Source organism: Ursus americanus, chromosome 22, assembly GCF_024610735.1.
Source record: "Ursus americanus isolate L20-20 chromosome 22, mUrsAme1.1.p, whole genome shotgun sequence".
Taxonomy (NCBI): Eukaryota; Metazoa; Chordata; class Mammalia; order Carnivora; family Ursidae; genus Ursus; species Ursus americanus.
In genome coordinates this window covers 17,958,229-17,970,801 of record NC_142148.1, presented here as the reverse complement: position 1 = coordinate 17,970,801, position 12,573 = coordinate 17,958,229, and the positions used below count along the sequence as shown (strand labels likewise).

The following is a 12,573-nucleotide window of genomic DNA, read 5'->3' as shown; positions in this document are numbered from 1 at the left end:
TGGGACACCAGGACCATGAACAGAGCAGAAGGCAGAGAGAGGCTTAACCAACTGAGCCACCCAGGCGCTGCAAGTGTGCAACTCTTGACTTTGGGGGTGTAGGTTTGAGCCCCACATTAGGTGTACAGATTACTTAAAAACAAAATCTTAGAGGCTCCTGGGTGGCTCAGTCGTTAAGCGTCTGCCTTCGGCTCGGGGCGTGGTCCCAGGGTACTGGGATTGAGCCCCGCATCGGGCTCCCTGCTCGACTGGGAGCCTGCTTCTTCCTCTCTTCCACTCCCCCTGCTTGTGTTCCCTCTCTTGCTGGCTGGCTGTCTGTCAAATAAATAAATAAAATCTTTAAAAAAATAAAATAAAAAATAAAAGAATAAAAACAAAATCTTAAAAACAAAAACACTACTTTTTGTTATTTCTCAATCCATCATGGACTAATACTTTTATAAAATACCAGACAAATGAATTACCACGAAAAAGAATTTTTTAAAACAAAGACTACACTAGAAACTTGTATCTTGTATTCTTAGACTCAACAGACAAATCAATTTTATAAAAAATGCTGTAAAAACATCTACATGTTTCAAGTTCTGTACTTACCTCATCACAGACAGGGAACGAATAGTCCACAGACCTGCACAGATCTGCATACGAAGAGTAGCCTCGCTCTAGAAGAGCTTATTTCACATTTTTACAATTACCTCTGACTCTGCCACGTGGTCAGCAAGGATGGTGCCTTGACTTCTTCAGGCTAAACTACAGTTGAATTTAGACTGCTAACTTCGTAAGAGTTGTTAGGCCAAAATATGCAAATGAACATTAATAAGGTCTTTGTGTTAAATTATAGAAAATGTCTTTCAGTAAATAAAATCTATGATTTGAACTAGCTTACTGGACATAATCTTTCAAAGAATTTCTCAGAATACTGATGGTTTCCTTGAACCCAAAGTAAACAATACAAGCACACTTCTTCGCTCATGTACACTTAGGGGAAGGAACAAACCAAACAGTCCTTCATAGAAGTCAATGCCCTTCACCAAACCGCCTCACGCTTAAGGTGTTTTCCTTCATCTACATATCAAACCAAAGAAATGGATTTTTCTTCTACTCAGTTTCTGGTGTGGCCCAATAAATGAACTTCTATGAGAAAATTTCCAGGATTTCTCAAGTTTGGCCACTTCCTAGAGACTACTTTTAGAATTTTCTTGTCACTCTAGAATTTTGTTTTACCAAGTTGCTTGACTTTTACTTAAGCAAATTATAAAATAAGGCTCTAAGAATTTAACATTTGATCCTTTTTCCTATGGTAACATCTGGTTTAACAGAACTCGACATATACGCATCTCATCTGTAAAATAAGCTCCCATGCTCAACCAGCGATTAAGAAAATTTCAACTTGAAACTAACATTAACAGAAAAGTTGCGAGGTATCACATACAAAATCTGGGGAATATAAAAATGGAGGGGTTTTTTAATTGTTCCTCTTACAATGTTAGAAAAAAACCCCTTTCCTCCTAACAAATTGAATGAAGCAGTAACAGAATGAGTAAGAAGTATTCAAAGCAAGAAAATGTCAGGAGCTTTTGCCGTGGCCACCCCTCCAGTCCCATCTGCAGAGGCAGATGGCTGAGGCAGAGAGGCCCAGGACCCTCTAAGACTGTTCTGTAACTGCCCTCATGGCTCCTGCTCCAACCTTTACTCTTTTATCAATGTGCACGAGCAAGGGTATGGAGCAGCTACCCAAGTATAAAAATAAGGTAGGGAAGAATTCTGGGGATAATCCTTTGCCTGGATGCTGTCGGGAGTGATGCCTAAGTACTTCACCAGGCCCAGGCCAACTGATCCAAACTGAGACCAGAGTACCTCCTAAGGGGCAAAAAAAAGCCCAACAAAGTCAGCCTCCAGGAAAAGATTTTGCTCATACAAAACAACTGTTTTTGAAATGACCTAAATCAATGATCTTTAATATTGTTTTTGCCCATAGGTGGGAAGAGATGGTGGGGGAAGAGAAGGGGGGAGGGGAAGACATGGTGGGGTAGAGGAAAGGAGGGTGGGAGTCACAGATCCCTTTGAGAATCATAAAAAGAATGGATTCACTTCCCATAAAAGTGCACACACAAATTTTGTATACTATTTTGGGGAGTTCACAGACCAGACCAGACCTAGGGGTCCATGAATCCCAGGACAAAAAGCATCAACCTAAACAGGTAGGAACTAAAGGCCAAGGTTTCCACAGTTCTTTTAAGCCAAAGCCTGACCTTATATATAAAGACAATCTTACAATTAAAAAAGTTTAGAGGGACGCCTGGGTAGCTCAGTCAGTTAAGTGTCTGCCTTTGGCTCAGGTCATGATCCCAGGATCAACACGTGCCCCCCCCCCCCCCAGGGAACCTGCTTCTCCCTCTCACTCCCTTGCTTGTGCTATCAAATAAATAAATAAAATCTCTTTTTAAAAAAATTTAAAAAATAATAAAATAAATAAAAAGTATAGAGATTCCAGGGGTGCCTGGATGGCTCAGTTGGCTGAGTGACTGATGCTTGATTCTGGCTCAGGGTATGATTTCAGGGTTGTGAGATGGAGCTGCACTGGGCTCGCTGCTCCACAGGGAGTCAGTTTGGGATTCTCTCCCTCTTGTGCCCTAACCCCTGCACCCCACGTGCATGCATGCTCACTCTCTCTCAAATAAATCTTTAAAAAGAAGTATAGAGATTCCAAAAATAAAATACCTTGGTCACATAATGTACAAGAAATTTCAAAATATAATTAAAATTTACTGATAATATATTTGATCCATAAAATTAGATCAGTGAATACTCCCTACAAGAATTTTTAATTAATAAAGGAGTAGAAAAATAAGAAATCTCCCTTTATTTATTTAGAAAATTCAAACCCAACTTACGTTTTGATTCGTGTCCTGAAGTTATCTTAAAATTCTACTTCCTAGTTTTCCTGAAATGTTCAAATATTGTCTTAGCAGGCTAAGTCTTCTGGAACAGCTAATGGATAAAAGCACCACAGAAATCTATTGAAATATCAGGTTTTCTTCCTTGCTAAAAATTTTAAGTCCTACATTATGACTATAAAGAAAAAAGGTTCATCAACTTAAAAAAATGACTCCTCAGGGGCGCCTGGGTGGCACAGCAGTTAAGCGTCTGCCTTCAGCTCAGGGTGTGATCCCAGCGTTATGGGATCGAGCCCCACATCAGGCTCCTCCGCTGGGAGCCTGCTTCTTCCTCTCCCACTCCCCCTGCTTGTGTTCCCTCTCTCGCTGGCTGTCTCTATCTCTGTCGAATAAATAAATAAAATCTTTAAAAAAAAATGACTCCTCAGAATAGGAACTATTAATGTCATATACATTATCAAAGATTCTAAAGGTACAATGATGGCAAATGACAAAAATAAGTGTAGGAGGATGTAAAGAGTCACTATTACGGACTATAAAAACCAAAGAATACAGGTACTACAAGCAAAAAGAAAACATTTTTCTCTGGATTTTATGCAAATAATTTAGTTCAGAAATGGGAACAGGGATGGATATTTTAAAATAACTCCATTTTACTACCTTCAGGACTTTTATGGAAGTAACAGAATTTCTCAAGAGGGTATCAACGCCTCCACAAAATGAACTAAAGAAAAGAACATTTTGGCAAGGAAAAGTGATGCATTCTCCCTCTGCACTTCATGGTTCTTAGTACCAGGCTAGGCTGAACTCTTAAGTGCCCTACAAGGACCTCTCCTACACTATGGAGACAAGGGGGGTTAAGGGTGCCCTTACTGTATTCTAATTTGCCTCTTTAGTGACAAATTCTTGAAGAAGTAAAAATAGATGAGTGCGTAGAACACCTTCTGTCAGTCAGCTTAGTCCCATACCACTAAAACATGACAGCACACTCCAGCTTTTAAAGAAATCTTTAGAGGGTAGTTGGTGAAAAGATATGTGCTTTGAATTCAGACGATCTGGGTTCAAATTCTGGATCCAACATTTACTAGCTTTATGACCTCAAATAAGCTACTTCACCTCTCTGAGCTTTGGTCCAGCCTCATGGAGTGACCATGAAAATGGGAGACATTTTTTCTTCTCTGCAGCCCCGTGCCTGGCTGAGTGCTGGACACACACCAGGTATTTATTCAATGCTAGTTCTTTTTGCTTCTCTCACAAGTATGTCACATTCTATTAAAGAAAAAAACAAAAACAAAAACAAAATAAACCACCCAAACCTGTTCTCTAGGAAACAGATATCTAAGCCCTAGCTATTATTTTATGTATTTCAAAGAGTTTTCAATATAATAAGCTGGTACAGGAGAATGCAGGCAGTCCCATGGAATTCACTGCAGCTTTTCACCTGAATTAAACTAAAGCTTTGTATGAGGAATGGAAGTATAAAGTGAACCACCAAATATTTATTAAAAATAATACTATTTCAGGGCACCTGCATGGTTCACTCAGTTAAGCGTATGCCTTTGGCTCAGGTCATGATTTCAGGGTGCTGGGGTTGAGCCCCCCACTGGGCTCCCTGCTCAGCAGAGAGTATGCTTCTTCCTCTCTCCCTCTGCGTGCTCTCTCTCTCTCTCTAATAAATAAATAAATAAAATCTTAAAAAAAAAACAAAACCAAAAAACTATTTCTAACCTTGCTATACTGGGGGGAGGGGGGACAAAGGGGATGGAAGGGAGTGAAAACATAGTCTCCTCAGTTGATTTAGATACAGTCATTGTCACATACCGAAAATATTTTTGCAGGTAGAATCCTTAAATCAGAAGGATTCAGAACATGTTTGACTCCGTTTGGCTATTACTAACACATAGTCTTTCCATGAAAACTGAAAAATGTGGGCCCCTACAGTGAGAATCAAGCCTGAGAGTGTGGAACCCTTTTCCCTCATGGTTTAACACAGGAAGACATAACCACAACCCCTGCTTGAGGCAAAGCCATGCTTCCAAGAAAACCAAAAAACTTGTTTGAAACTTCTATAAATCAAAGAGATCTCCAAATGTCTGCTGTTTCTGATAAGTTTTCTGTAACATAATGGCAAAAATCACAACTGAGATTTGGTTTCTAAAGAGGTATGATTGTGCTTGAGATCTTCTTTGGTATTTGAAATAGTTACAAGAATAGTAAATCAATAAATATAAAAAAACTAACTGCCAAAGGATCGTCCAGAAATACAGCAGTGTTACTTGTGACTCTCCCATTTCGCTCCAAACTGGTCTTTCAACTTCTTGTGTGGTTGGCATGAATATACTGATGAGCTCAGAGAACTTCCAACTACATCAATAAATTATAAAAATAATTATAAGGATAGAGAATATTAAAAAGTTGTGGTAAAAGTGATCACATTGAATGACTGCATACTGTAACACCATTAAAACTAAATGTAAAAAAGCAAAGGAATAACCACAGTATAGAAGATGTGACTCCAGGCAGACTGTAATAGCACTAGGAGACACAAATAATTTCACAACACATCTAGATTTATTTTGCCCATGGCCAGACTACAGCAAAAACAGTATCATATTCTGGTTACTATAAAGGAGATTCCAAAGTTAGCGAAATGGAAAAAAAAAACAATTGTAAAGATTAGCTCTTAATAGTAGTCCATGAATGAAGAAAAAGGTTTAAATAATCTATCACAATTCACCTAGGAGATCTGCCCTGGGACAGAAAGAAGTCCAAAATTAATCATTTACCACTCCCCATTTTCCCAGGCCTTCGGTTACAGTCACGCATTGCTTATATGAAACCACCTGTTCTGGTTGGCATAAACCATGTTACTTGAAGATTCATGCCTAATCATTTTTTCATACATAGATCTCAAACCTTCTTTGTACTGCGGGAGAGCCACAAAGTTCACAAAAACTATCTCCCTGAGGTTGCCAACATGATCTACCAATTTAGCTTACCAAAAAACTACCGTATAGTGCAGTGACTACAGATCTCCAGTAAGAAAGGCAGCTCACAATCAGCCTTGGGAGCACAGTACTGTGGTCCCTATCAGGACTTTTGTAAGTATCAAAGCATACCCCCATAAAGTATGTCAAAACTGGGGGCCTAACAGGATTGTATTCCCATATGCCATTTGAGAAACAATAACTGAATCTCAAGCAATATTGCAGACACTCTGAAAATTATAAAAATTTTTAAAATGTGTATCTTCTCTGTTCGTGGATCTGTTACACCAGAAATGAACAGTTTTGGAGGGGTGGGGAATAAAGCACATACAACAGTTCCAGAGATGCCTGGAGATGCCAAGGATTCACTAGAAACCTTGGCCAGATTACTAATGGTCCATAAACCCTAATTTGGAGAACACGGGCCTACAAGTTGAAAATTGAATTATATTGCCTTATTAGATCCCACACTAGCGAAACCACAGTCACATCGGTCATAACTGGAACTAGGAATACTTTATGTACACAAATATAAGTGCCTGCTTATGTATTTTTAATTGGATCAAATAAAACTGAAGCTGCAAACAAACTCAAATTTCAATTATCTCACTAGTGAGGGGATTTCCTAATACCGTCTTTTTAAAAACCAAGTAGCTGCCAACCCTCTGCACATCTGACAAGCATGCCCCTGGAAATTTGGGAGCAAAAGACTCCCGTTACTTCTCAACAGTGAAAAAAATAAATACCGTAAAGGGGACAGATTACTCTTTTTTTTTTTTAAGCTCAAGCATGCAATCTAATAATGCACAAAACTTGGCTGCGGGGTTGCTGGACACCTCCAGGGTTCCAATTTTCGGGGCGAGTGCGCGCTAGTGCGTAAGAAGGGGGCGGAGGGGGAGCGCGCTCCGAGGACGCGCCGGGGCCCCCGCCCCCTCCCGGAGCAGCAGCCTGGCACCAGCCCACCCTCCTCCACCCCTGCAAAGAGACGCAGGACGCCAATAGAGCAACTTCTCCGCGGGGGCGGCCGCGGAATAGCGGTCACCCCCGCCGCGCGCGCCGCACGGCCCGGCCCGCCCGGGGGTCCCTCTACGGCCCGCCCCGGGGGGGGCCTCCACACGCCCCGCCCCTGCCCGCCAGGCCAGGGGCTGGGGGCTGCCCGGACCCCCGCCCCTCCGCGCGGCCCGCAGCGGCGCACTCCCAAGGACGGCCGCCCGGCCCGAGCGCGGCCTGAGCGCGAGCGGGGCGCGGCGGAGGCCGGCTCCTCTCCTCAGGCCTCAGGCCGCCGCCTGCCCTCCGCCAGGCCGCCCGCCGCCGGCCCCGCTCGGACCCCGGCCGGGCCTCCGCACCGCCGCAGCCCCTCATCCCGGCTCCATTCATAGGGGCACCCCAGCCCGGCCGGCGGGGCGGGGCCAGGGACCCGCGGACAAGGCCGGCCAGCGGAGGCCGGGGAGGAAAATAAAAAGTTAAGAGAAGAACTTACCTAAAATGGCTCCTGCAGCAGCCAAAATACAAACAGCTATTATTTGGTGAAGTTTAGCTCAGACACCCTGCAAGGACACCCTAACCCAGCTCGGACCCGCCTTCCCTGCAACGCCATTGGGCTTCGCCAGCCCAAAACACAGAGTCATTGGTCATCCTGGCTGCCGCTCAGGCGGAAGCCCATTTCAAGCTTGCTTGCAGGGGCGAGTGATGGGCTCGCTCCATTGTGCTCGTATTTGCATGGATGTGATCGAGGCTCTGATTGGCCGGCGCCGGGGCCGCCCCGCCCCCTGCCTCGCGCCCCCCGCCTCGGAGACGCCGCTGCGCGCGGCCCCGCCCCCCGGGACACAGCGGCGGGGCTACGGGGGCGGGGCGGGGCCGGGGTCCTGCACGCCGCAGACCGCAGGCAGGAGGCGGGGACCTGGAGCGCGCGCGGGCGTGGAGGGGGCTCAGAGCGCAGGTGGAGGTCTCGCAGGTAGCAGGCTAGCGAGCTGGAAGACCCGGGGCTGGCGTCTCCCGGGGTGCGAGAGGATGTGGCTGGGGTCCCGCGACAGAGAGAGATTCTGCTTGGGCCAAGGTCTCGCAGACAGAAGCGAGAAGAGGCAAGGGTCCCGCAGGTCAGGAAAAGATGCCGAGAAGCCAAGCAAAAAGCCAAGGAGCTTCATTCTGTGTCTCCAGCCGCATCTCCTGCCGTTCCGCCTGGCTCCCTGACACTCCTGGCACACGACGGGCTTCTTCCCAAGGCCCCCGTACTCCCCAGGAGTTTTGAGCCCCAGGGATCCTGCTTCTCCTTGATATACCTCCGAAGAATCAGGTGTCGAGTTATGGTGTATTTATGTTCGGGCCTATCTCCCCCACCATCCTTGTAGCATCCTCAAGGACAGGGCCCAACATATGGCAGAGATTCAACTGATTGTTTAATATTCTTTAATTCGTTCGTTAGCAGCTAATTTTTGAATATCCTCTAAAGGTCAGTCATTGATATAAGAGAGGGGATACAGCGGTCAATAGGACAAAGGCCTGGCTCTCGTGGAAGAGGCATGCTAAGGGGAAAGAAAGACAATAAATAAATACAAGGGACAGGTAGTGAAAAATGCTGTTAAGAAAATATGTGGAGCAAGGGAGGGAGAGTTATCCACCTGCCTGGCCCAGTACACTATGGCATCCCATTCCTGGCCTCCTCCCGAGCAGTAATAGTCACCTGTCCCCCTCCCTCCCTTGCCTGCCCCTATTGTGGGTGTTTCCTTAGCACCCACTAAAAGAAATGGCTGGATTCTGACTCATTTTTCTTCAAAGTAGGAATGATCTGAGTCCTGGTGATTCCAAGAGCAGTTTGTTGGATACAGTTAAGATGACCATGGCTTGACTCTGTCAGGAGTAGCTGTAATGATGTAGCCAAGGCTTACTGTACCCCCAAAGAGAGGATATTTTTAGTTTTTTTGAAGCCCCAGTGTTCCTGTGGTTTTCATCCTGTGACCCTAACTCCTTTCTGAGGACCACTTCTTGAGTTCTTGGCAGACACCAGAGACACCAGAAATTTCTCCAGGTTGAAAATACGGAGATAGCAGCCTCCTGCCCCCTGTCTACCTCACTTGTGCACATTTCTCTCATTGGACTTAAGGCTGGCTAAGATACCTCTTGGTCCTTCCTTCCTCCTCTCTCTTCCTTAAAAAAAAAAAAATATATATATATATATATACATATATATATATGTATATATATATATATATATACACACACACACACATTTCTTAAGCACCAACTGTGTTCCAGATATTGTTCTAGACACAAAGGCAGACAATACCCTGTCCTCAGGGAGCTCATAAACTAGCTGGGATCAAGATGGAAATGGACACATTGATCCTGAGGATCTCCAATCCTGCCAAGCTGTTGGTGCGTAAGTATGGAGAGAGATGCTTGTTCCCCCGTCGCAAAGAGACAGCACGCTTGCCCTCCTGAACCAGCCGCTACAGAGGCTGAGGCAGGACCAAGCAATTGGTGGCCACAACCCTTCAGTCCAACACAGGATTAAGGGTCTAAAACTCTCAAGAGTGCTGATGGGGCTCAGGTCTGTGCACTTCAGTTTCTGGAACGGGGCTGGGCACAGAGTTATATCAGAGACAGACTTGGTGAATCCTACATGGGAGTCAAGTGGCCCTCCCTTTACAAAATCATGTCCTTCTCTCAGAAAAGATGAAATAACATAAACGAGGTGGGGAAGAATGGAGCTCCAGACAGAGGGAGCAGCACGCATATGCCAAGGCACAGAAGCAAAAGACAGCAATGAGAGGTGTGGGAGCAGGAAGGAGGCAAACTCGTCAGACAGTAATTCCTGTTCTTAAACTCGAGAAAAGTCTGTAGCACATAAGAAGTCAAACATAGAGATACAGATGTTATGTTACCAAACAAGAAATCAATAGGAGTCCACAACGGATCCACAAATGGGTGGTACATGTCCAAGCAAAGGGAAGGTCTGGAGGCTACACTCAGGAGAGGCAGCGGCTTGACCATCATAGTCAGGTCTGCAGAACTGAACAGGGTTGGTGGAATCTGACCCTTAAAACACTTGTGCTGTGGGGTACCTTGCTGGTTCAGTCAGTAGAGCATGCAACTTTTGATCTCGGGGGCATGAGTTCGAGCCCCACGTTGGGTGTAGAAATAAATAAATAATTAAATCTTTAGAAAAGGGGGGGAACCCCATTTCTCCAGCATCCAGGGACCTACAGATAGGCACTAGAAGGGGAAATGAGACCACTAAGTGGCTTTTAGCACATCCATGGGGATATCTTAGCCTCTAGGACACAGAGCTTGACTCTACAGGGCAGAAGTAGGAGGCAAAAGGAGGAGGGTAGGAAAGTGAGAAGAACTGATACCAGGATGGTATCTGGCCTCTACTTCTTCATCTGGCCTCCACTATGTGTGGCTGATGGCTTCAGCTCAAGGGATTATCCTCTGAGAAGCCACATGACATGAGGCATAGCATAGCCTATGGGAGAGGAAAAGGAAGGAAATGTATTCACCAGCTCACCTCCCACTCGGTAAAGATCCACTTCAGTTGTTCATGAACAGGTGCCAAGTGGGGCTTTGTGGTGTCCCAAAACTCAGCGTTAAGAGGCTTACAGCGGGGTCATGAGGCAAAGATTTATCAGGAGACAGCTCATGAAGTCAAATGGAGCCCATGCAGAGCTGGACACCATAGCAGCTGCTCGGACTAGAGATGGTGGGCACTAAGAGACCCTGAAGGTCTGTTATGGAGGTGACAGTGATGATGCACAACTTTCTGGACCATATAATGTGTCCATATTTACAGAGGGCCTAGAAGAGCAATTCTTAGGGGCTCTGAAGGGGAGCCACAGAAGGGCTTCCTGCAGTTCTAGAACTTTCTTTTTTTTTTTTTTTAAGATTTTATTTATTTATTTGACAGAGAGACAGCCAGCGAGAGAGGGAACACAAGCAGGGGGAGTGGGAGAGGAAGAAGCAGGCTACCAGCCAAGGAGCCTGATGCAGGGCTTGAACCCAGAATGCTGGGATCACGCCCTGAGCCATAGGCAGACGCTTAACGACTGCGCCACCCAGGCGCCCCTAGAACTTTCTGATAGTGACTCCATAAACACAGGTTACATCCTGCTTGACCATGTTCTTTCTTGCCTTCCAGCCTCTATTGACTTGTCTGTTTCCTCCACTGGACCGTGAGCTTCTTTATTGTTCTTGTTTATATATGTGTGTCACAGAAAAGGCTATTTGCACCAGCCCATTTCATATTCATTCTAGGCTCTTCGAAAAACCACATTTCTCAGTAATCAGGTCCACGTGACTAAAATCTGGGTAATAGAATCTGGGCAGAATGATAGATACGTCTCATTTTTAGGCATCCCCCCAAACCTCCTATGTGAGCCTCCAAACTCTTCTCCTTTCCTCATCTGCTGGCCAGATGCAAAAATATCCAGTGGAGGACTTAGAAGCCCCCAAAAGTGGCAATGGAATGAGCCTGGGTCCCTGACTGACTGCATGGAGCAGAACCCCCGTGCTTACCCGCAGTGGACTGTGCTGTGAGTGAGAAATGAACCGTCTTAATGCCAAGTCACTGAAATGGGAGGATTGTTTGTTATGGCTATTAGCAGACTTTGACTAATACAGTACTTGTTTAACTTCATTTGATCTGATATCCCTCCAGGGTAGGGATTCTGTTTGTTTGGCTTTGGAACCCAAGCACTAGTGTGTTGCCTGATAGTAGGAATTGCTCAAAGCATGAATGGAAGTGAATGAGTTAATACTTCAGCCTGGTCTTAAAGGATCAGAGGTAGAATACCAGTAAAGGCGGCAGATAGAAAGTGTTCCACTTACAGTGGCATAGCATATGCAGAGTCAAAGAGACCGAGGAGAACATGCACAGTTCTCAACAGTGCAAATGGTTCATGATGTGAAAACGAGACTGCTAGGGTGAGGCTAGAGAGAAGGCAAAGGCCAGATCACAAAAGGTCTTATTCATTACACAAAGGAGTTTGAATTTTATGCTATAGGACTTGTTCAAGGATTTTAAACACGTATGTGATAGCATCAACTTTATGTTTAAGAAAGATCTATCAGCCTAGAAGAGGGATGAATTAGAAAGGAAGAAGCAAAAATGTAAATTTTTTAAAGCAACATTTCCCATTGCCCCTAAGTCATTCATCCCATGAGATGATCCAATAAAAAGAGGTTTCAGGGGGCACCTGCCTGGCTCAATGGGTAGAGCATGCAACTATTGATCTTGGGGTTGTGAGTTCGAGTCCCATGTTGGGCATGGAGCCTATTTTTTAAAAAATAAAAGATTAAAAAAAAAAGAGAAGTTTCAGGTTTAGGAAGTTGTGCATACTCTAGCCCATCTTGGAGGTTGCCATTGCTCATTAGCATATTAAAAACTGAGAGGTCTTGCATTAACGAAGTTGGTTAAACTTTCATAATTCTCAAAATTAATTGACCACAGAACCCTCTTTTCATTTAATACCTATTAAAACTGGTATTGGGATTAGATTTGGCTATGTATAACAGAAAAAAGGCATAATAAAATTGAAATTTATTTTTGTTTTGCATAAAAGAAATACGGGAAGCAGGCAGTTCAAGAATGGCATAGTAGTTCTATGGGACTGTCGGGAGTCCAAGCTTTAATATTTTTGCTCCACCATCTTTGCTTTCATTTCCAAGGTCCAAGATATCTGCTGGAGCACCAG

General features: G+C 44.7%; 1 protein-coding gene across 4 annotated transcripts in view; it reads right to left on the bottom strand.

Annotated features, from left to right (window-relative positions):
- The window catches only part of CHD6 (chromodomain helicase DNA binding protein 6), a 192,210-nt gene extending 184,750 nt beyond the window's left edge, over positions 1 to 7,460 (bottom strand). For 3 of the 4 annotated variants that reach the window (XM_087853574.1, XM_045804644.2, XM_045804643.2), the window contains exon 1: positions 7,365 to 7,460. The gene's annotated coding sequence lies outside the window, so the exon portion shown is untranslated. Of the gene's footprint in view, positions 1 to 2,894; positions 6,866 to 7,364 lie in introns of those variants that run through there. The other variant, XM_045804642.2, reaches the window with a different exon arrangement.
- Positions 7,461 to 12,573: the final 5,113 nt, after the last annotated feature.